This window comes from Panthera onca, chromosome B4 (genome assembly GCF_046562875.1).
Source record: "Panthera onca isolate mPanOnc1 chromosome B4, mPanOnc1 haplotype 2, whole genome shotgun sequence".
Lineage (NCBI taxonomy): Eukaryota > Metazoa > Chordata > Mammalia > Carnivora > Felidae > Panthera > Panthera onca.
The window spans coordinates 116,363,508-116,387,279 of record NC_138345.1 but is presented as its reverse complement, the minus strand read 5'-3'; the positions used below and the strand labels follow the sequence as shown (position 1 = coordinate 116,387,279).

The following is a 23,772-nucleotide window of genomic DNA, read 5'->3' as shown; positions in this document are numbered from 1 at the left end:
CAATATTGGCAACGTTTATTTTCTCTGTCTCCACCCTGCTCCCATTTGTTAGTTTTCTCCTAATATAAGACAGACTCCATGAGGTTTCAGAAAATTATCATGTGTGACTCCATGTTACATCCTAAGCTAGCAACTTCTGCAGAAGGAATCCTCTCTACCATCATTCAGCTATGGCCAGATGAGTGAGGCCCTTGGAATTGTAGCCCATCAGAATCATAGGAAGTGGAGGAGGAGGAGTTCCTGTAAAGAAGAGATGCTGGATTAAAAAAAAAAAAAAAAAGTTTAATGTCCAGTACAGTAGTAGAAAAACATAACATCAGGTAATACATATAGTCCCAGAAAGTTTTTAGACCTGCATATGGGGCCTTTGACAATTAGTATTCTTCAAAGGTTGAGAGGGTTGGTGGGAAGGGGAAACAGCAACCTTCTATCCTAGAACTAGTAACCTTGCATCATGGGAATTTGTATTGTGCCAACCTTACAGGCTACTTGTTCCACACATCAACTCTTCTATTTTGCTGTTACCTCAGATAATGTGTTTAGCTCTTATTCTGAGTATATCATGTATGAGACAGGATAAATGGGCCCTAATATGGCATGCAGTTCTTCTCTAAAGCACTCTGAAATCCTGGGAAGACTGGGGTTATAGCATATGCTCCAGTGAGCCTGTTAAGATTACTCATGATGACTCTAGGCTATGTTTGGAACTCTTTCTGAAGTGAATAAACAGATGGCTAGCAGTGGCTAAAATTGAAAGTAGTTTTTAAAATGCTGAGAATCAATTACTTTAATATTCTCCAAGCTTAAATATCCTTCAAAAATGAGTGGACAGTATTTACTAAGAAATATGTTCCTTCTGGAATGAATTCAACTCAAGGAGAGCAAATGTGCTGTAATATTCTTAGACATGAATTCAAAGTGATGTGAAAAAAAGAATTACTGGTTTCATATCCCTATCACAGAAGTCTTGAGGCATAATTAATTGATGATGATTGCTTCAGAAATATTCTGAGCCAAGACTCCACCAAAAAAAGAGTAGTACTTTTCTCATTAGCTTTCTAATAGCACATATTATTCACAAGAAATTCATAGGAATGGGCATGCTATGTCTTAGAAAAATGACCCATTTAGGGTATGCTTGAGCCAGAAACAGCAAAATGGTGGGAAAGGCAAGTTTATGAATCCTAGAAACTATGCCAGTAGGATTTTCTGAGGGCCAAAAAAAGATAATGAATCAGCCAGTCCAGCTGTGAGAATGCAGCTGTGAGACTGCTGAAGGAAATGATGAAGTAAAAGGCAAGCTCATGAAATGACATGCCACCAAGCTGAGAGCAGTGTTAGCATGCTGGAGGACAAAATAAGTTATTTCTAATGACTCTGGCAATTTAGAGATTTGGATCTAAGAAAAAAAATTCAACAAGACCAGTAACAAATTAGTATCAAATAAGCATCAATAAGGACCAACATAGGGCTGTAGGCAGAAGTTGAGCAGCAATGGAGCAAAGTATACCACACTCTCTAATAGAGAGTTTATAGTATGTACAGAGTATCTTGTCCAACTAATTCACTTTGAACTAATGCACAGATTTAAAAAAATAAATAAATAAAAATAAAAACAAAGTCTTGCCCAGGGAGGATGTTTCCATTGTTTCTTGCTACTTAACAAATTACCCCCCAAAAATAGTGCCTTAAAATTGGTTATTTGCTCACAATTCTGTAAGGTGGGCAAGCCTCAGCAAAGATAGCTTGTCACTGCTCCACATGGCGTCAGCTAGGGCAGAGCAACTATGACTAGATAATCTACTTCCAAGATGGCCTTACTCAGAAGCAGGCAAGTTGGTGTAGCTGTCGGTTAGAAGATCAGCTGGGCCTGTTGGCCAGGGTTTGGTTCTCCTCCTCATGGTCTCTCCATGTGGCTAGGTTGGGCTCATGGAGAGGCCATGTGGAAGACAACTGCTCACAGATGGCAGTTTCAGGGTAAACATATTACACAGCAGCTGGCTTTCCCCAGAAGGCTAGGTCTTCCTAAGGCTTAAGCCTGGAACAAGCACAGTGTCACTTCCTCTAAATTCTCTTGGTTAAAGTAGAGCCAGCCCAGATCCAACAGAATACCACACAGGTGATGAATACAGAAGCCATGGTTCAGTTTACCACAGAGGAGATGTGACTTATGCAAAGTTAACTATATGCTACTATTAATTAGAGGAAAAGTTGATGCTAATAAGCCTGTAAAATAAAGCATAGGGGAAAAGAGACAGACAGACAGGCAGAGAGAGAGAGAGAGAGGGAGAGAGAGAACTGTTTTGTATGGCCAACATAGAAGAAAAAGAACAGAAAAAGAAGAAAAAAAAGACAAAGGAAAATAGGCAGAAATAGTAAAATAATGATCCCATTATAAGGACCATGGTCAAATCGCAGCTTCACAACTTAAAAGAAACCTAAAAATTTTAGAGATAAGTCAGAGGAGAGCAGTAATTAGGACTAGAGAATAGGAAAATAAAATTATGATGAAAACTTTTAAAAATAAAATTATATACCTGGAGAAGAGACTGGAGAGTGACTGAATAATGATCCTCAAAGCAGTCTATCAACATTCACCACCAATTTCTATGCTCCAAGAACAGAAAAAGAGGATGGCAGTTTAAATTGATCATATAAGGGGTGCCTGGGTGGCTGCATTGGTTAAGTATCTGACTCTTGATATCAGCTCAGGTTATGACCTCACAGTTCATGGGATTGAGCCCCCAGTGAGATTCTGTGTTAAGAGTGTAGACCTTGCTTGGGATTCTCTCTCTCCCTCTCTCTCTGCCCCTCCCCTGCTTGCTCTCTCTCTCTCTCTCTCTCTCTCTGTCTGTCTGTCTGTCTCTCTCTCAAAATAAATACACATTTTTTAAATGTTAATAAATCAATCATATAAGATTTAGGTTGAAAGAATTTCCTGGAACAGATGATGGATTAGAAAAATGAGAAATAAAAATTTCTTTCCAAAAATCCTTGAGAGGCTACAATTAAATATATGAAAAAGTTTTTCTTCCCTGGAAAAAAGGAACCCTCCATGATGACCGTCTCCTATGAAACTGAAACTACTAGGGAATAGTGAAGTTCTCTATAGGTCACTTGTCTATACCTTTCCACCTGCATAACCCTTTTATGCCCCTGCTCTTGCTCCCTGCCCTATATCCCAACTAGACTGCAAATTTCTTGAGGGCAGGATTATGTCTTGATCTTTTCCCAGCATCTACAACTTGCTCTCAACGGGATATGCTCAATACAGAAAGTGTTTAGATACTTTTGCCCATGGCAACTGATTGTATGCTAAGCATGATGATTGAATAATTGTTCATTTATTCAACTGACATTTACTGTATATTGACTTTCTGCCAGACACTACACTACATGTAATGACATACTGAGATCAGTAAAACAAACATAGCTTTTGTCCTTATAGTATGGTAAGAAAATATAAATACATACATATGTATAGTTTTTGAAAAAAACTATAGGATGATATGAGAGATTAAAATAGGAGGACCACTGACCTGGGAGATAAAATAGTGATTATGAGCACAGGCTCCAGAGTTGTACTCCCTGCAAGTTTCTTAACAATGTAAACACTAAGTTTTTTGATCTGTAAATGGGGATAATAATAATACCTATATCATAAAATTGTTATAAAATTCAACTTGGTATAATGTCAGTGTCCACTAGACTCGTTTTTGGTTATTGATTTTCTTTTCTGCTCTGTTCTGTTTGTAAGGATTGATTTTTCATAGAGGTCTTCCTCAAATATTGACTTTTGTTTTATCTTAGATGTCTTCAAAAAACAAAGAGAAATTTTGCTTTTTTATTTTTAATAGGTTAAAATTCATTCTATTTTGCAATTACCATAAAGGTCCACTGGACCCTTTGAAAATCTATGATAAATTATGGAATCTTAGTGATCTTATTTTTCTTGTATCTTGAAATATTTTGCTATTTCATCAACCTTAGAATAAGTTCATCACTGCTAACCAATTATTCTCAACTGCAATTTTAAAAAGGACTAAACCAAGGGGCACCTGGGTGGCTCAGTCGGTTAAGTTACTGACTCCATTTCGGCTCAAGTCTAGATCTCATGATTCATGAGATCAAGCCCCTCTTTGGGCTCCACGCTAACACTAGGGAGCCTGCTTGGGATTCTCTCCCTCTCTCTGCTCCTCCTCTGCTCTCATTCTATCTCTCTCTCTCTCTCAAAAATAAATATTTTTTAAAAAGAGTAAAATAATGGGGCACCTGAGTAGCTCAGTCGGTTAAGTGTCTGACTTTGGCTCAGGTCATGATTTCACAGTTCATGAGTTCAAGCCCCAGGTCAGGCTCTGTGCTCAAAGCTCAGAGCCTGGAGCCTGCTTTGGAGTCTGTGTCTCCCTCTCTCTCTGCCCCTCCCCCACTCACACTGTCTTTCTCAAAAATAAACATTAAAAAAAATTTTTTTAAAGAGTAAAATAATAAGAAAATGGAAGAAATATTAAATTACCTATAGCAATAGTGAAAAAATGACCACTTGCATAACATTCTTCCACTTCATTTTCCTTTTCTTCAGTCTCTTATTGTACTGACCAAAGTATTAAATCATCTTTCGGGGCACCTGGGTAACTCAGTTGGTTAAGCTTCCAACTCTTGATTTTAGCTCAGGTAATAATCTCACAATTGTGAGATCAAGCCCTATATCGAGCTTTGAGCTGGGCATTGAGCCTGCTTAAGATTCTCTCTCTATCCCCCCTCACTCTGCCCCTCTCCCACTAGTTTGCATGAACAGTCTCTCTCTCTCAAAAAGAAAAAAAAAAGTACTCAAAAAAAAAAATACTCAAAGTATTGAATCATCTTTGAGTCATTAGAGCAAGCAACTCTTGATATTGGAGTTGTGGGTTCGAGCTCCATGTTGGGTGTAGGGATTATTTTAAAATAAAATCTAGGGCCACCTGGGTGGCTCAGTAGGTTGAGTCCTGACTCTTGATTTTGGCTCAGGCCATGATCCCAGGGTCATGGGATCAAGCCCCATGTCAGGCTCTGAGCTGAGCATGGAGCCTGCTTAAGATTCTCTCTCTCCCTCTGCCCCTCTTCCCTGCTTGCATGCTTTCTCTCTCTCTCTCAAAAAGAAAAAAAGAAGGGGCGCCTGGGTGGCTCAGTCGGTTAAGCGCCCGACTTCGGCTCAGGTCACGATCTCGCGGTCCGTGAGTTCGAGCCCCGCGTCAGGCTCTGGGCAGATGGCTCAGAGCCTGGAGCCTGTTTCCAATTCTGTGTCTCCCTCTCTCTCTGCCCCTCCCCCCGTTCATGCTCTGTTTCTCTCTGTCTCAAAAATAAATAAACGTTAAAAAAAAAAAATTAAAAAAAAAAAAAAAAAGAAAAAAAGAAAAGAAAAGAAAATCTAAAAAAGAAGAAGAAGGCATTAAAAATATAGGGAAGACTATCTTTAAGTCTTTTTTTAAGCTTTTTAAAAAATACTTTTAGGAGATTTGAGTGTACAAGTTCAGGAAGTAAGAGCATTCAGAGATAGGGAAATAATACTTGATGTGGCACACATGACAACAAAGAAAAATAGTAAAAGAATAATTAAGGCTCAGGAAACACTCCCCTTGATTATCTTGAAACCCCTCAACTAGATTGTAAACACGGAGAGAGGGCTTTTATAATTTTATATTCTCCCCAAGCTGGACTGGGCTGGGCTCATAGTATGTTTTCAATAAATGATTCATTAATTGAGAGAAATGGACTCAAATCAGTCCTTCATGTCACTAAAGTGGAATGGCTAGATGTATGAATCTTTTTTATATAAAGTTTATTTGTTTACTTTGGGAGAGAGGGTATGAAGGAGGGGGGGAGAGAGAGAGGGAGAGAACCTTATGCAGCTCTGCACCCTCAGTACACAAAGCCCAATGCAGCGCTCGAACTCACAAACCTGTGAGATCATGACCTGAGCCAAAATCAACAGTTGGGGGCTGAACTGACTGAGCCACCCAGGCTCCCCTGGCCAGAAGAGTGAATCTTGTAGTCTGATTATCCTGGGTTCTAATTCCTGCTCTGCCACTTAACTACGTTTTACTTTAACTTAGCCCTCTTAGCCCTCTGAGTCTCAATTTCACAATCTATAGTAGAGAGAAACTAACACAATCTACCTCATAAGACTGATACAATTCTTAAATGAGCTAATACAGGTGAAATACTTAGCAGAATGCTCAGTAAGTGTTAGCCTCTATTATTTTTTTCCCTAGTTAACAGATATTTTTCATCAGCACAGCAGTCAAATGTACAAAACCAAATGTCAACAGCATTAAAACAATAGTCTCATATGACTACTATTTTCTAGAGCAGAAGCCAGCTTTTCATTTATTGTTATGATTTATGATGGGATTACATTTGTCAAGGGAATGAATTTAAAATCTGGGCCTGGCTTTCCCCTAATAAACCAGGAAAGAGACTTCCTTAGGAATCATCGAATGACACTGAATTAGATCTTTTAAAAGCAAAAGGAAGAATAAAATTCCTTTTATCATGTGAAAATAGATTAGCATTCATACCACAGGAAAACAACCTTCTTCAGGATCAACTTGATATAATGTATGCACAACAGAAATGTTATAATAATATTCATTTCCACTTCTACCAACTCTTCTCCATGCTTAATAAAAATGAAGCTTAAACTCTTAAAGGCCTAGAGATTATGAATTTGGAAAACACTTAAAACTGTAGTTGCTGGGGCAGCTGGGTGTCTGACTTCGGCTCAGGTCATGATTTCACGGTTCATGAGTTTGAGCCCCACGTTGGGCTCTGTGCTGACAGCTCAGAGCCTGGACCCTACTTCAGATTCTCTGTCGCCCTCTCTGTCTGCCCCTTCCCCACTCACACTCTGTCTCTCTCTGTCTCAGAGTTGCTATCTCTGAGATGCAGTGAAATTTTTTTAATTGAAGTATAATTAACATACAATGTTATATTAGTTTCAAGTGTATAATGTAATGATTTAATATAAATCGCAACTTTAAAGAATTAAAAAGAAATCTTTGTAGCACAAAATAATACTGTGTGCTGAAATACATGTGAAGTGAATATAAAATTTAATACACTTTTAAAAATGAAGCTTAGGGGAGCCTGGGTGGCTCAGTTGGTTAAGCAGCCGACTTTGGCTCAGGTCATGATCTCAGGGTCCGTGAGTTCGAGCCCCGTGTCGGGCTCTGTGCTGACAGCTCAGAGCCTGGAGCCTCTTTCAGATTCTGTGTCTCCCTCTCTCTGACCCTCCCCTGTTCATGCTCTGTCTCTCCCTGTCTCAAAAATAAATAAAACATTAAAAAAAAATGAAGCTTAGAAAAAAAATTTTTCTCAAGATATCTGCCAACTAGGTGAGAACAATAATATTAATAATGGTATTGATAATAAAGATAGTTAGCACTTAATCAGTACCATAAGTATTCCACATGAATTATCTCATTGAATTATCATGCTGATACATATTATATACAAAAAAAAACAAAAACAAAAAAAAATACATGAACAGTTTTAAGAAGTTGATCCCAAGAATAAGAAGGGTGAATGAGATAGACATTATGATGTACCACCCAGATCTCTCATCACTGAAGGACTTGTTGCTCCAGCTGCTAGGAGAACTGTTGGCAGACAGCCCTACCATGTGTTAACACCTTTCAGAAATTGCCTCAATCAGCCAGCCGTCAGCTGTCAGCCAGCCCCTTCCAGGATTGTCTGAGAAGCAGAGAGCAGCTTTGCCGGAAACCACGCCCTTTCCAGGACAGCCCATCTCCAATGACTGGCTGCTGCTGGAGTATAAAGACTTGGCTATCTAGGGCCAACTTAGGACACCACTGAAGGGCTAGTCCAGCTTCAGAGCTCTTTGTGGGGTCAGATGAGATTGTGGTTGGTACGCATCACAGCTGGACTTATCCCTCTGCTTCCTTCCCCGTGTTTTGACAAGTTTTGATCCCAAGGGCCCTGCCTAATAAACATCCTTCACTCTGTCTCAGAGTCTGCTGCCTGGGAAACCCAACTTTCAACACTGCAAGTCAACTACTAACAAAAGACTATCTTTACTCACACAAAATATCTTATGTCTTTAATAATACATGTTCCTAATTTACTTCTTGTAAAATATGGAATCACAAACAAGTTATATTATTCTTAGTCTTATTCTGGACATTTCCATAGTCCACAGGATGTAGAGAAGATGGCCATGGGATAGCTATGCTCTGACACACAGAGTACAGAAATAGTTCTAGCATACAGTGTAGGTGAACATTGGGAAACAAAATTTGACAGACTGAAGGTGATAACTAATCCTCTAACCAAAAGAAAATAAAAATAAAGAAAAGTAGGGTCTTCCTCTGGAATAAAGGACAAATGTAAGTAATACATTCTGATTGGGAAATTTTTAATTATAGAAATTTTACAAAATTAAAAAGGAAAGGGGCACCTAGGTGGCTCAGTCAGTTAAGTGTCTGACTCTTGATTTCAGCTCAGGTCATGATATCAGTTTGTGAGTTTAAGCCTGGAGTTGGGCTCTGAACTGACAGCACAGAGCCTGCTTGGGATATTCTCTCTCTCTCTCTCTCTCTCTCTCTCTCTCTCTCTCTCTCTCTCTCTCTCTTCTCTCCCCCCCCCCACTTGTGTGCACTCACTTGCTCTCTCACTCTCTCTCTCCCCCTCTCTCTTCTCTCTCTCTTGCCTGCTCTCTCTCAAAATAAATAAACTTAGAAAAAAGGAGAGGCGCCTGGGTGGCTCAGTTGTTAAGCATCTGACTTCCACTCAGGTCATGATCTCAAGGTTTGTAAGTTCAAGCCCCAAATCAGGCTCTGTGCTGACAGCTCAGAGCCTGGAGCCTGCTTCGGATTCTCTCTCTCTCTGCCCCTCCCTGCTTATACTCTGTTTCTCTGTCTCTCTCTCTCTCTCTCTCAAAAATAAATAAACATGAAAAAAAAATAAAAAAGGAAAAAGAAAAAAGGAAAGATATACTCTTTCTTCACCTCAACTCTTGTCCCACTTCCCAGACGTTATCGCTGTTGGTTTGGTGTGCATTATTTTCAGAACCTTTTCCATGAGTATTTAATTATAGGTGTGTATATGTTTGAATGTGATTTTTTAAATAAAAATGGAATTTACAGTATGCATTGTTCATCAGCGTACATTATGGAAGGTAATCTGCTTTACTCAAACCACTGATTTAAATGTCAATCACATATGGGCCTCTGGGTGGCTCAGTCAGTTGAGTGTCTGACTCTTGATTTCTGCTGAGATCATGATCTCACAGTTAGTGGGATCAAGCCCCACATCAGGCTACTCACTCTCAGCAAGAAACCTACTTGGGATTCTCTCTCTCCCTCTCTCTCTCTGCCCCTCCCCTGCTCACACACTCTCTCTCTCAAAATAAACTTAACAAAAAAATCTCAATAACATCTAAAAACTACCTTCACAGCAATATCTAGACTGGTGTTTGACCAAACATCTGGGCACCACAGATGTTGATACATAAAATTAATCATCACAAGACCACCTCTTGTCAACTTGGCACTCTTTAAACCATACTTGATATCTAAATAAACAAAACAAGTGTCTTAGGGGACCTGGTTGGTGCAGTCAATAGGATATGTGACTCTTGATCTTGGGGTTGTGAGTTCAAGCCCCACGTTGGGCGTAGAGTTTACTTTAAAAAATTTTTTAAATGTTTAAGACAAGCATCTTCGGGCTACTATACAAAAGTACCATAGACTGGGTGGCTTACAAACAACAGAAATTTATTTCTCAAGTTTTGAAGTTTGGAAATCTAAGAACAAGATGCCATCATGGTTGAATTCTAATGAGAACCATCTTCTGGTTGCAAACTGCTGACTTTTTTTAAAGTAAGATCTACACCTAATGTGGGACTTGAACTCACAACCCCAAGATCAAGAGTCTCATGCTATACCAAATGAGCCAGCCCAGGCATCCCAGACTGCTGGCTTCTTATATCCTCAGAGGGCAGAGAGCAGAGAGGCTAAGAAAGCTCTCCTATGACTTTTATAAAGGCACTAATGCTATTCATGAGGGTTACACCCTCATGCCCTCATCTAATCCTAATTACCTCCCAAAGGCCCCATCTCCTAATACCATCACATTAGAGGGACAGGGTTTCAACATAAGAATTTTCAGGGGAAACAAACATTCAGTCCATAACAATGTGGTTATACTTCTACTTAACATGATACAACTATCCTTCGTACAACTAAAAAAAACATTAAACTGGAGTGCCTCGGTGGCTCAGTCAGTTAAGCATCAGACTTCGGCTTAGGTCATAATCTCAAGGTTTGTGGGTTCAAGCCCCACATTGGGCTCTGTGCTGACAGATCAGAGCCTGAAGCCTGCTTTGGATTCTGTGTCTTCCTCTCTCTGCCCCCCTCCCACTCATTCTCTCTCTCTCTCTCTCTTTCTCTCTCTCGTCTCTGTCTCTCTCTCAAAATAAATAAACATTAAAAAAGAAAAAATTAAAAATAAATAAAATTTTAAAAACATTAACCCTTTCCCCAGAAGAAAATGCAAAGTCCTTGGGTGATGTTCACTCTTCTTGATATCATATAACTTAAATACTATGATGTAAAGTCAAAGCATTTATATTATATGAGATGAGGATAAGAGGGAAAAAAACAAAGATACTTGCTACACACACACATACACATAAACATATTCATAACAAAATAAAGAAGAAATACTCATGATAATTCCAGACCTCATTATTACTGAATATAATACTGGTCATAGCTAGTATTTAAAATTATTCTTCCACTCTGTATTCTGTATTCCCTTTGTCCTTAGCAAGCACCTCAGCTGCTCATGGTTCTTTACCAGGTGGGGTAATTTAACCTTCATTCCTAAAGGGTCTGGGTCATCTCTAGTCCTGCCTGAACTGGGTTGCAGTTTTCCATCAATTTCAACTGTGTGGTAATAATAAAAGATAGCCAGGTGTACCTGGCTGGCTCAGTCAGTAAAACACATAAATCTTTTTTTTTTTAATATATTTTTTTTTTTGAGACAGAGAGAGACAGAGAGAGAGAGCATGAGTGTGGGAGGGACAGAGAGAGAGGGAGATACAGAGTCCAAAGCAGGCTCCAGGCTCCAAGTTGTCAGCACAGAATTCAATGCAAGGCTCAAATTCATGAACCACAAGATCATGACCTGAACCAAAGTTGGCCACCCAACCAACTGAGCCACCCAAGCACTCCTAAAACACACAACTCTTAATCTGGGAGTTGTGAGTTCAAGCCCCATGTTGGGTGTGCATATTACTAAAACAAAATAAAATTTAATTTAAAAAATAATAAAAGGGTGCATCATACTCCTGTTTTGGGGTCAGGTCATGATCTCACGGTTTGGGAGTTCAAGCCCCAACGTTGGGCTTCATGCTGTCAGTGCAGAGCCTGCTTGGGATTCTCTCTCTCCCTCTTTACCACTCTCCTGCTCACGCACTCTCTCCCTCTCTCAAAATAAATAAATAAACTTTAAAAAATAAAAAATATAAAGAAGTAATTAAAATCCCAGACATACCTTTCCTCCCCTCCACTGTGAAGTAGCAACCCAATTTCCCCTTGGTAATCAAGATCAATCACCCCAACCAGCACAGTAACTCCTTTCTTTTCCTGTTCAGAGGCATGGGGAACCTAAAGACCAGGTGGCAGTCTTAACTGCCAATTCAGTGGAATAATTGTTGTGTCTCCTAGTAAAGGCATTCTTCCATTTGCCACCAAGGCCTCGAGGCCAGGAGTGCATGAGGTCATAAGGACAGGAAAAAATTTTACTAGTAGTTTACTAGGGCTAATGGTGAGTGGTGCCACTGCCACTCCTTGATTCCTAGACCCATGAAGCCTGGCTATGGGAGAACAGCAGAATATACAGAGCATATACAGCCTCCCAGAGAATCCTGTCCTAGCCCTGCAAGATATTGCCACCTTGCTGGCATTGTAACTGAGTCTTCAAAAGGCCATTCTAGCATTCTATGAAACTAGCTGCCTCAAGATGATGAGAAATATGGTAATACCAGTGAATTCATGAGCACTGGCCCACTATCACACTTCATTTGCTGTGAAGTGAGTTCCTTGATCAGAAGCAATGCTGTGTGAAATACTAGTGATGGTGGATAAGGCATTCTATAAGTCTATGGATGGTACTTTTGGCTGAAGGATTACATGCAGGGAAGGCAAATCCATATCCAGAGTATCTATTCCAGTGAGAACAAAATGCTGCCCCTTCTATGATGGAAATGGTCCAATATAATCAACCTGCTAGCAGGTAGGTGGCTAATCACCCCAGGGAATGGTGCCACACTGGGGAATCTCTGCTTCTAGAAGATTGAGCAGTCAGCAGTGGCCTTAGCCTGGTCAGCTGTGGTGAGTAGAAGTCCATGTCATTGAGCCCATGAATAACTTCAATCCCCACTACCATGGCCACTTTGTTCATGAGCCCATTGGGCAATGACAGGTGTGGCTTGAGAAAGAGACTAACTGGTATCCATAGAATATGTCATCCTATCCACTTGGTTATTAAAATCTTCCTCTACTGAGGACATACTCTGGTGATCATTCACATGAGACACAAATATCTTCACATTTTTTACCCTTTCAGCAAGGTCTATCCACATACCTCTTCCCCAAATCTCTTTGTTACCAATTCTCCAATCATGTTCCTTCCAAGTCTCTGACCAGCCAGCCAAACTACTGGCCACAACCCATAAATCAGTGTATAATCACTAATCTGGCCATTTTTTACTTCCAAGAAAAATGAACAACCAGGTGCACTGCTTAACATTCTGTCCAGTGAGAGAATTTCCCTTCACCATTGTCCTTTATGTCCCAGAAAGGAGCTGTAGTACTACAGCTGTTCATTCAAGTGGTGCCTACATATCGCACAGAACTACCTATAAATCAGGCCTACGATTTCTTTTCCTCTGTCAACTGATTGTAGGAAAGTCCCCATGAGGCCAGAGGCACAGGCTGGGAAAGAGAAGGCAATATAGTAGGAATGGGGATACTTTCATATCTGCACTATGAATGTAGCTCATTCATTTAACAGCTGGATAGTATTCCATTTTATCCTTATACCATAAAACAACTATCCCATTGTAATGGGTTTTTAGCTTGCCTCCAATTTTTTTTATTTTGCTTTTAAAATGTTCCAGAGAATGAATGAGTATATATATATCCTTGTGCACTTGTGAGATTTCCATAAAATATTTAAAAATACAAATAGAAAATAAGATATCAACTATGACAACTAGATTGGCTACCCTAGAACAAAGATGCATCAAGAGGCTCAAAGAACCATTCTGAAATCTATTACAAATATCTCCCACCAACCACTCAGAAAAGAAACTAATGAAACTCTCGAGAGAATGTGTGTATATGTACATATTTTACCACTTAATACTGTTGCACTAACATTTAAACCAATATAAGAGCAATTATTTTTGTCTACAGTTTTGAGTTGGCTTAGTACTGTCACTGAATAAATTTTGGGTATTCAATAGTCAGAATATAATACAAATTACTTAAAAGTCTTCTGTTGGCTGCTTCCAAAAATTACCAAGTATATCAGTTACCTATTCAGTATTTCTGATGATTATTTCCATCCCAAGAGATGGCCCAATCTTAAGATTAATTAAGGGCTTCACTTCAAATTCAACAGATAAGTTATTCTTACACCTCCACATAATAATATATCTTTTCTAACTTTGCCAAACTAGTGATCTTACAATTTATACTTCATAAATCAAAGAAATTTATTCCATTCCAGCCAAGAGTATAATTTTTTCCAATTTCTTTTATGAAGGACTTCTAAGTTTCATACATTAGCAGTTGGTTATATTTCATCTGTCTAAGCGGAGAACAGTCATCTCATACATGAGCAGCTAAAATGTGTATCTCTATTTACAGTCCTTAGTAGAGATTTTGTAGAGATTCCACCTCTGAATCACATAGCAGAAACTTCAGGCAAAGTTTTAAATCTTTGTCAGCTTCAGAAGAAACCAACTTTCTTTCAAGCTAAAGATGGGGAGGTCTCTTCTTCGGTGGATCATCTACAAGCAGAGGCTGCTTGTTACTCACAAAATCTTAAAAGTGAACCACCTTGTGAAAATAGCTTAAATTCCATCATCTGAGATTTTATTTGGAGTCTTTAAAGACTTTCAGTCTTCTAAAAAAATCTCTTAAAATACAAATTCCTGGAATAGTTAATCCCTTAAGCCAAGAGAGCAACTACCATCTTCATTAAACAATTTAGAAATGAGACACAGGATTTGGGCAGAGATAAAATCAAGAGAAAAACAATTTTTTTGCCTACTTTTCAATTTTATCAATAGTCTACTTTCATAACATTTCAGGTAATAAATGAATCAGAAATATAAATACATATTAACAGGTTTATATATTAACTTATCTTCTAAAACATTTCAAAATACCAATCTGATAAGTCTAGAGAATGACTTACTTATAGATATCACTTCTGTTAGGCACATTTTCTTTTCAACTCATGAACTTTCTATATCTTGTTCCTTCTAGAAATCATAAATACTTGCTAACTCTGAAGAATAGATCCTTTTTTATTCTCCCATCCCTCTTGAGCTAAGCATTATCTTAACTTTTATCATGATCCTGGATTGCTCTCCTTTAGTTTTACCACCCATATGTATATCCTTAAATAAAAGAATTTAGTTTTGCCTATTTTTGAACTTTATAGAAATGGAATCATACTGTACATACTCTCTTTTTCTCCATATTGTTTCTGATAGCTGTACTTTGTTCATTTTAATTTCTGGATATAAGTATACTTCAATTTATTCCTCCCTTGCACAGTTAATGGATATTTGTAATGTTTCCATTGGGGGTCATTATGAACAATGCTGTTATTATAAGTACTGTTAAACATGAACTCTAGTAAACATAAGCACACAATATATTCCTAGGAGAATTGTTGTGTCATAGAATATGAGTGTCTCAGCTTTATTGATAATGCAAACTAAGTTCCAAAGTGGTTGTGCCAACTTACACTGTTACTAGAAGTGTATGAGAGCTCCTGTTGCTTCTTATCCTGACCAACCTCAAATTTTTCTAATTTTCAAAAATCTGGTATGTATACATTGGTATCCCACTAGTCTAAATAACCCTAATTAGGAAGGAAGCTGAATACTTTTTTCATATATTTTATCAACCATTTAGATATCCCTTATTATGAAATGGTGAAATGCCCTTCACTTTTCTTGCCCTTTTTTCTATAGGGTAGTCTTTTTTTTTTTTTAAGAAGTTCTTTATTCTGGATACTAGTATGTACTTGATTGATGTTACAGGTTGCAAAAATCTTCTATTCTGTGCCTTTTCTTTTTGTACTGTCTTTTGACACTTTTAAAAAAAAATTTTAGGACAGCCTCTTGATCAGAAGGGAGCCTAAAGGCCCACCCTTGGAGAGAAAGGCCATCATGAAGGGTAAAGCCTCCAAGCGGGGAGAGAACAGCATTGGAGCTGGTACCAAGCGTGCCACGAAGCTGGCCGTGTGCTCAGCAACTACTGGCAGAGCCTGGAGTGATGACTGGGGTGGCTTTCTCAGGTAAGGGGCTGTGCTTCTGATTGTACTTATATTTGCATTTCCCATTCATGGCGATCAAGATTCCAGCAATGCACAGGAGCCCTCCAAAAATCATCCCACCCACCTGCAGGCTTTCCCTGTCATAGTAGAAGGGACTTTGGCATCCAAGGCAGGCAGCCCTGCCAGTGTGAAGAGAAGGCCCCAAGTCACTCTCTTCATGACACAGCTGGAGGGCAGGGCTGGGAGCCGTTTTCCTGAGCTCACCTGAGAGCTGGGTGCAGAAAGCAGGTCTGAAGAGGTTCCTGGGGCTGTCTTGACAATTTGGGGGTAGTCAATTTTCCCTTTATGTTTAATGCCTTTTGTGACTTGTTTATAAATCATTTACTACCCTTGAGGTATTCTGCTATATTATCTCCTAACAGCTTTATAGTTTTGACTTTCATACCTAAGTCATGAATCTACCTGGTATTGATTTTTGTCTATGTTATGAAGTAGAACTCAATTTCTTTTTATTTCATATAGATACCCAATTGTTCCAGCACCAATATTCCAGAGCAAGAAGAAATTCTTCTGAGTTCTTTCTTTTCCTTTAATGTAGGTGTAGGAAACTTCTAGCCCTTAACTCAATTGCTTTCAGCTCATAGAGAAGGCAACAAGAAGGGGTTCAGTTTATTCCTAAAGTTGCTAAAACTCAAAAGAGTTGATTTCTTCAAATTGTTAGTTGTAATAATATGAGGCTGAAATGTGGAAATGGGTTTTTCTATCTAAATCTTTTAACGTTTATTCATTTTTGAGACAGAGAGAGACAGAGCATGAATGGGGGAAGGTCAGAGAGAGGGAGATACAGAATCTGAAACAGGCTCCAGGTTCTGAGCTGTCAGCACGGAGCCCGACGCGGGGCTCGAACTCAAGGACCGCGAGATTGTGACCTGAGCCGAAGTCGGACACCCAACCGACGAGCCACCCAGGTGCCCCATGGGTTTTTCTATCTAAAACAGATATCTAACTTGCCTAACTTATAGTATAGAAAATAGGCTTAAACTATATTGAAAATAAAACGGATAAAAAATATTCCTAGACTTATAACATTTAATGTAATTCAATTCAACAAACACTTAAGAAGTAAAATATTTTATAACATTTATTTTATACCTAAAGATTATGCACATTTAACTCTTTATTTTTGCTATCTTTGTAAATAAATAGAGTTTTGAGACTTGTTTTACCCTCAAGGTTTGGGCAGAATTGAGGCCATATCTCTATCTCATAGACTCTATCCTATTGTCATGGCACCTTCATACTTGAATCTTCTCTGCAACATTATTGCCCAGTGGTCAACTAATTTGAAGACTCAATATTGAATTTGACTGATCTGTACTTTTTCCATTTACTGAACAAAATTCGACTTGGAGGTCCACCCAGAAGCAACCTTCTTCCTCCTGTTGACTTTTCTAATCTTGCCTTCTTCACACTAAATAACACTAAGATTCTTTCATTCTTCTTGATGTCCTAATTTCATATCCCCTCATCATCCTAACTGACCAGCAGAAAGTAGAATAAACCATCACCTTCTTTACTTCACATATAATACCTCCATTAATGTATTTGTTTGTTGAGAAGTTACTTTTCATTGCTGCTTTTGCATGCCATCCACAACTAATCATAATAATGACATAAAATTAAATATCTATTTGTTAACACTAGCAAATAGCATTTTGTTCCTATTTTAAAAGTGATTGAGTCTAATATTCCTATATTTCTCTCATTCTTAAAAGTAACCTTAATTATGTTGCCTGTGTACTTACAGTTCATTTCAAATGGTTTAAAATTCACACACACACTCACACACACACACACACACACACACACACACACACACACATTTCTTTGGAGGAAATAAAATCATTTCTAGTAAAACATATATCTAAGTGAGTTCTATATTTCACTCTTTAACATGTAGAGATTTTTTGGCCACTTTTTTTCTTCACTATTCTTTTTTTTTAGTGAGGCAAGGAAAATTCTGTTTCTCTGCTTAGTCACATTCTCAGCATGTGAATGGGACAACACCTTTGCCCCTCTCAGAAAGATTTTTTCTAGCATAGCCAGTCATAATTATGAAGTCTTTCCTTTATTCAACTATAAAGGTTTCTTTTTCTTTTTGAAGAATTACGACTGATGCTCCAAAAAACTCAATTATGCCTAGCAAAATTCCATTATCTCATTTCCCAAGGGGTACTAGAGCCCTGCCCCACCAGCCAGGATACACAAGAATTCTGTTTTAAAGCAGTTCCACATGAATGCCTATTTCTCCCTTGTGTTCTCCATGGCTGGGAACCACCTCTTTGAAAAACACAATGCCATGCTGAATGTGCATTTTTCATTAAAATGTGACCTGTTTCCAGGCTGGTATCTGTGCTCCACATTCAACTAACCCTTTGGCCAAATTCACACCCACATATTTTGGACATTCTTCTGGCCTAAAACTGCACCCAGAGCATCTGTTCTGTGCAAAGGATTAATGAAAAAAAAATGTGTGTGCAGGTCAGAAGCTAGTCTAGTGACTGCACATCCCCCTTCAGATGCTTCATCAGCTCACAAAATGTATGAGACAACTATCAGCCATATGGAGTTTATGGCTTACTTTAAACCTTAAATCTTTTAAACTTATAGATGGGAAGGCCACGAGAAAAATGAAAAAACAAAAACAAATCTTGGAGAACATTTTCCTTCTGTTTTAGTTCTTGGCCGTTTGGTAATCTCTGATGGTGTCTAATATTAGACTCTTAAAGAAAATCTTTTCCTTAGGCTGTTCTATTATAATCAGGAGTCTAAGAAAAGATTGGGTTATTTTTTCTATGATTAGAAAAGAACAAGAAAAATATAATTTTAAATATCAAAATAAGTGGAGGGGAAAGCTTGTGTACATTTTCCTTTACTCAAAAGTCTTCATTTTCCTCTTTCCTCTGCATCACCTCTAGAAAGAAAAGCCATAAAGGCAACCAATTTGGAAAGCAGAACCTAAAACATGTTTAAGGAAAATGTATTTTTTAAATATAGATGTTTTTTTTAAATAAGTAAATAAAAATATAGATGATATGAATATATATATATATTTTTTTCACGTAATGTAGTGTATTAAGAATGCACTAAAGACTATGTCTGGACATTATTCTCAAATAAAATCTCCCAAATTAAGGTGTGCCTGAGTGTCTCAGTCAGTTAGGCCTCAAGCTCTTTCTTGGTTTTGGCTTGGGTCATGATCTCACAGTTGCTGAGTTCGAGCCCCACATCCTACTCCACACTGTCAGTGTGGAATCCGTTTGGGGTTTTCTCTCTCTCTCTCTCTCTCCCTCCCTCCCCCACGCACTCTTTCTCGCTCTCAAAATAAATAAACTTTTAAGAAAATCTCCCAAGTTATACTATACAAATCCTCAGCTAAATTTCCCTTTTGCATATAGAGAGTTAAATGGTCATAAACATGACTAAAAAAGCCTCTCCTGTTTTTGCCTAAGGAGATGAGTTTAGGGACTATATAATCTTTCATATTCAAATATGTAACATTTCTCTTTATCCTTCTGCTATATGCCATGGCCCTTTGCCACCCAGGCAGGAAGGAGCCAATGTCAACAGACATCTGCAGCAGAACCCTATGAGTTACTTAGACCAAAACAGTGAGGACCCTCCATTCTGGCCACCAGACGTTGTAGCCATTTCTCTAAATGTCCTGTTTGTGACCTTGACTCTTTAGTTCCCCTTCACAGCATTCTATACTTGAAAGAGCTACTATGATTGCCTCTGATTCTCCCTTCCAGTCTGAATACAGAAGGGAGTCTCCTTCTCACTGCCTCAACCCCCACCTCACCAACCTTAGAGAGGCAAGAATAGAACCTAAGAATTGACCAACAAATACTGCAGGGGTGACAGTGAAACTATTGTGGAATTCTTCGTTCCTAACCCCCTGCCTTAAGAATAAACTAATACAAAACACTGACACAACTTTGGAAGAAAGCAATTTCAACTATATCACCACAGCATTGGCCAAAGACATAGTGAAAGTAATGCTGCAAAAAAAAAAAAAAAAAAAAAAACTAAAGGAAAACAGCAAATGCTAATCCCTGAGATATGGTTTTCATTTTCCAACCTAGCAGAACTCAGGTGCAGCTTTGGTTTATTGTGAATCAAATCCCTTAAAAGGTAACAAGCGTCTACAAAAAAAAAAAAAAAAAAAAAAAATACATCTTCCAATGTCTGTCTTTTCCTTTGAAGCCAGACACTGGCTATTTACATTTTAAACAGTTTTCAACATTCTTTTCACGTTTTTAATTTAAATTGACACCTTTTGAGGGTTAGTGAAATGAGATGCAAACAGAATTAACAAATCTATATGTTTGCTTTTTTTTCAGGTAGCGGAGCAGAAAAGATAGCTGTTTGCTAAAAATTATTATCCCAGAGCACCCCCTTATGGCAAATGCACTAATGCAAGTGCTTCCGTAGGAAAAGTAAAAAAAAGTGTTTCAAACCTTCAGTATACGGAGGTAAATATTGCTTTTCCACTCTTAAGATCTTTTCTTCATCTTTCTTTTTTTTTTTTTAATTTTTTTAATGTTTATTTATTTTTGAGACAGTGACAGAATGCGAGTGGGTTAGGGACAGAGAGAGAGGGGGACACAGACTCCAAAGCAGGCTCCAGGCTCTGAGCTGTCAGCACAGAGCCCAACGCGGGGCTTGAACTCAGGAGCTGTGAGATCACGACCTGAGCCGAGGTGGAGCTGAAGTCAGACACTCAACCAACTGAGCCACCCACGTGCCCCTCTTTTTTATTTTTATTTTTTAATATAAGCTCTACGTCCAGTGTGGGACTTGAACTCACAACCCCGAGACCAAGAGTCACATGCACTACTGACTGAGCCAGCCAGGTCCCCCTTTTCTTTATTTTTGTTGGGAAATTAGAAAGCATCTTGCCACTCAAAAGAACAGTCTCATTTCACTTCATAGATAGATTTATTTACTACTTCAAAAATAATTTCTTTCATGCTAGAACATGGAATCCTATACTTTAGATTCACCCAATAATGGCAAACCTAAATTAACCCAGTTTTTATACTTCTGTTGAACTTAATTCTCAAATGGCTTTCCTCTACCACCAGCTGAACTTGAAGTATTTTGTCAAGTGCCATCTTTCACTAAACCATGCATACCCACTAGCCTCTGAATTCCTCTTGGGTGTCATCTTCATAACCCATACATGTTACAAGTGCCATATGAGCTGTTATTTACTAAACAGAATCATTAAGTCCTATTGTTAAGATAGATCATGAACTGTCGCAGCTATAAGTGTGATTCTCTGGTGGGTTTTTGCTGAAGCTAGAAAGACAAGAAATGAGATAGTTCTGCCCCAAGCAGGCAAATGTTTATAATAATTTAGCACAACCAGAAATTCATACATAACTTCTATTTTTCTAATCCATTATATATTTTTTTCTTCAAATGTTTATTTAAATTCTACTTAGTTACATATAGCGTAATACTGTTTTCAGGAGTAGAATTTAGTGATTCATCACTTACGTATAATACCCAGGGCTCAACACAACAAGTACCCTCCTTAATACCCATCACCCATTTAGCCCATCCCCCATCCACTTCTCCCCATCAACCCTGGGTTGCTCTCTATCATAGTCTTTTATGGTTTTCTAACTCATTATTTAGATTCTTCAAGTTTTCTATATGTGTTAAGAATACATCTCTGTGTTCTTGTGTTAAACATTAGAAAAAAGCATTTAAATTTAAATGTATGATAGAATTTGGTTTAACAGCATCTTTAAATGCTAATCAAAAGAATATTCAATATTGAGTTTCTATATCCCTCTGAGAAAACATCCTCATTATTAATTTATAATCACCTTATCCTGAGGGCATGATATAAATCCCATCATAACAGAGTTCCAAAAAGGTCAGGCCTACAACCCTAAGTCCTTAGAAGCCTTAGTCCTACAGCTAGATGAGACCTCAGTGTTCAACATAGGACCAAACCCAGGGGGTAGTGACTTGAGAAATAGGCTCACAGGTACAAGATTAAATACCAGGTTAGAGGGGAGCAAGGGGATTATTATTAGACAAAAGGCCCAAACAAACCACATGTCCAAACCAGCTATTCCCCAGTGTAAGAGTGGGCCAGCTACCACCAGGGTTTGGATCCTCATGGACAGAGTTGGGGCAGGGTAACCTCCCTAAAACATCCAAGAGTTGGTACATGCTGAGAGGTAAGTCCCAGTAAATGTTCTTGAAGAGTTCCAAGTAGCAAGCCAGGTAATCAAGATCAGTGCAGTCCAGTGGAAAGAAAGCATGATCTAGAGCCAGTAAAGGAGCCAGGGTAGGCCCTAGGCAATGACCATATATGGAATTTGCCCATTTTTTGGCTGTTGTGTAGGGCTGGATAAAAGGTACAGGGTGAGAGTGGGAGAGACAGAAACAGAGAGACAGAGACTAACAGATTGACAGACTGTTTAGCCCCAAGTTGGAACTCTTAAAATGTTCGCTTCCTTTTCTTCCTCCCAACAAGAAGTCGCAGCACTCAAAAAAGAACATAAAAGGACACCTGGGTGGCTCAGTCAGTTGAGTGTCTGACTCTTGATTTCGGCTCAGGTCATGATCTCATGATTTGTTGGATGGAGCCCTGCATCAGGCTCTGTGCTGACAGCTCAGAGCCTGCTTGGGATTCTCTCTCTCCCTCTCTCTCCCCAAGTAGATAATCTTTAAAAAACAAAACAAAACAGGGGCACATGGGTAGCTCAGTCAGTTGAGTGTCCAACTTCAGTTTAGGTCATGATCTCATGGTTCACGAGTTCGAGTCCCACATGGGGATCACTGCTGTCAGCACAGAGCCAACTTCAGTTCTTCTGTCCTCCTTTCTCTCTCTGCCCCTCCCCAGCTCACATTCTCTTCCCTCAAAAATAAATAAACATTAAAAAAAAAAAACAATAGAACATAAAGCTTTCTGCCCCTGGATGCCACTGAGTAACCATCATTAAAGTCTCCCCTCCTACCACCATCATGTCTAAGTCAGAGGCTCCCAAAGAGCCTGAACAGCTGCAGAAGCTCTTTATCAGGTGTTTGAGCTTTGAAACAACCAATGAGAGTGTAAGGGGCTATTTTGAACAATGGGGAATGTTTATGGATTGTGTGGTAATCAGAGATCCAAACACCAAGAACTGCAGACCCTTTGAGTTTGTCACATATGCCACTGTGGTGGATGCAGCCACAAATGCAAGGGCACACAAAGTGGATGGAAGAGTTGTGGAACCAAAGAGGGCTGCCTCAAGAGAAGATTCTCAAAGACCTGGTGCCCACTTAATTGTGAAAAAGATTTTTGTTGGTGGTAATAGAGAAGACACCATCTTCTTAGATGGTGATGAAGAACACTATCTAAGAGATTATTTTGAATAGTATGTGAAAACTGAAGTGACTGACATCATGACTGACCAAGGCAGTGCCAAGAACAGTTTTGCTTTTGTAACATTTGATGACTATAACTCCGTAGACAAGATTGTCTTTCAAAAGCAACACACTTTGGGGCGCCTGGGTGGCTCAGTGGGTTAAGCATCCAACTCTTGATTTCAGCTCAGGTCATGATCTCATGGTTTGTGAGTTGGAGCCCCGTGTTAGGCTCTGCACTGACAGGGTGGAGCCTTCTTGGATTCTTTCTTTCTCCCTCTATATCTGCCCCTCCCCGACGCTCGCACATGCCCTCTCTCTCTCTCTCCTCTCCCACTCATGCGTGCTCTCTCTCTCAAAATATATATACCATACTGTGAATGGCCACAACTGCAAAGTAAGAAAAGCCCTATCTAAGCAAGAGGTGGCTAGTGCTTCATCCAGACAAAGAGGTTGAAGTGGTTCTGGAAACTTTGGTGGTGGTTGTGGAGGTAGTTTTGGTGGGAATGACAACTTTGGTCATGGAGGAAACTTCAGTGAGCCGGTAGCTTTAGTGGAAGTCCAGGTGGTGGTGGATATGGTGGCAGTGGAGACAGCTATAATGGATTTGGTAATGATGGAAGCAATGGAAACTATAATGATTTGGGCAATTATAACAATCAATCTTCAAATTCTGGACCCTCAAAAGGAAGAAATTTTGGATGCAGAAGCTCTGGCCACTATGGCGGTGAAGGCCAATATTTTGCCAAACAATGAAACCAA

At 39.0% G+C, this 23,772-nt stretch overlaps 1 long non-coding RNA gene and 1 pseudogene across 1 annotated transcript; both read right to left on the bottom strand.

Moving 5' to 3' along the window:
* LOC132693935 (uncharacterized) lies at nt 1-22,692 on the bottom strand. Its single transcript, XR_009617056.1, has 2 exons — nt 22,623-22,692; nt 1-240 (listed from the first exon to the last, which is right to left on the bottom strand). It is a non-coding gene; the product is annotated as an uncharacterized LOC132693935 (long non-coding RNA).
* Nucleotides 15,425-15,798, bottom strand: LOC132693934 (FXYD domain-containing ion transport regulator 4 pseudogene; annotated as a pseudogene).
* Nucleotides 22,693-23,772: the final 1,080 nt, after the last annotated feature.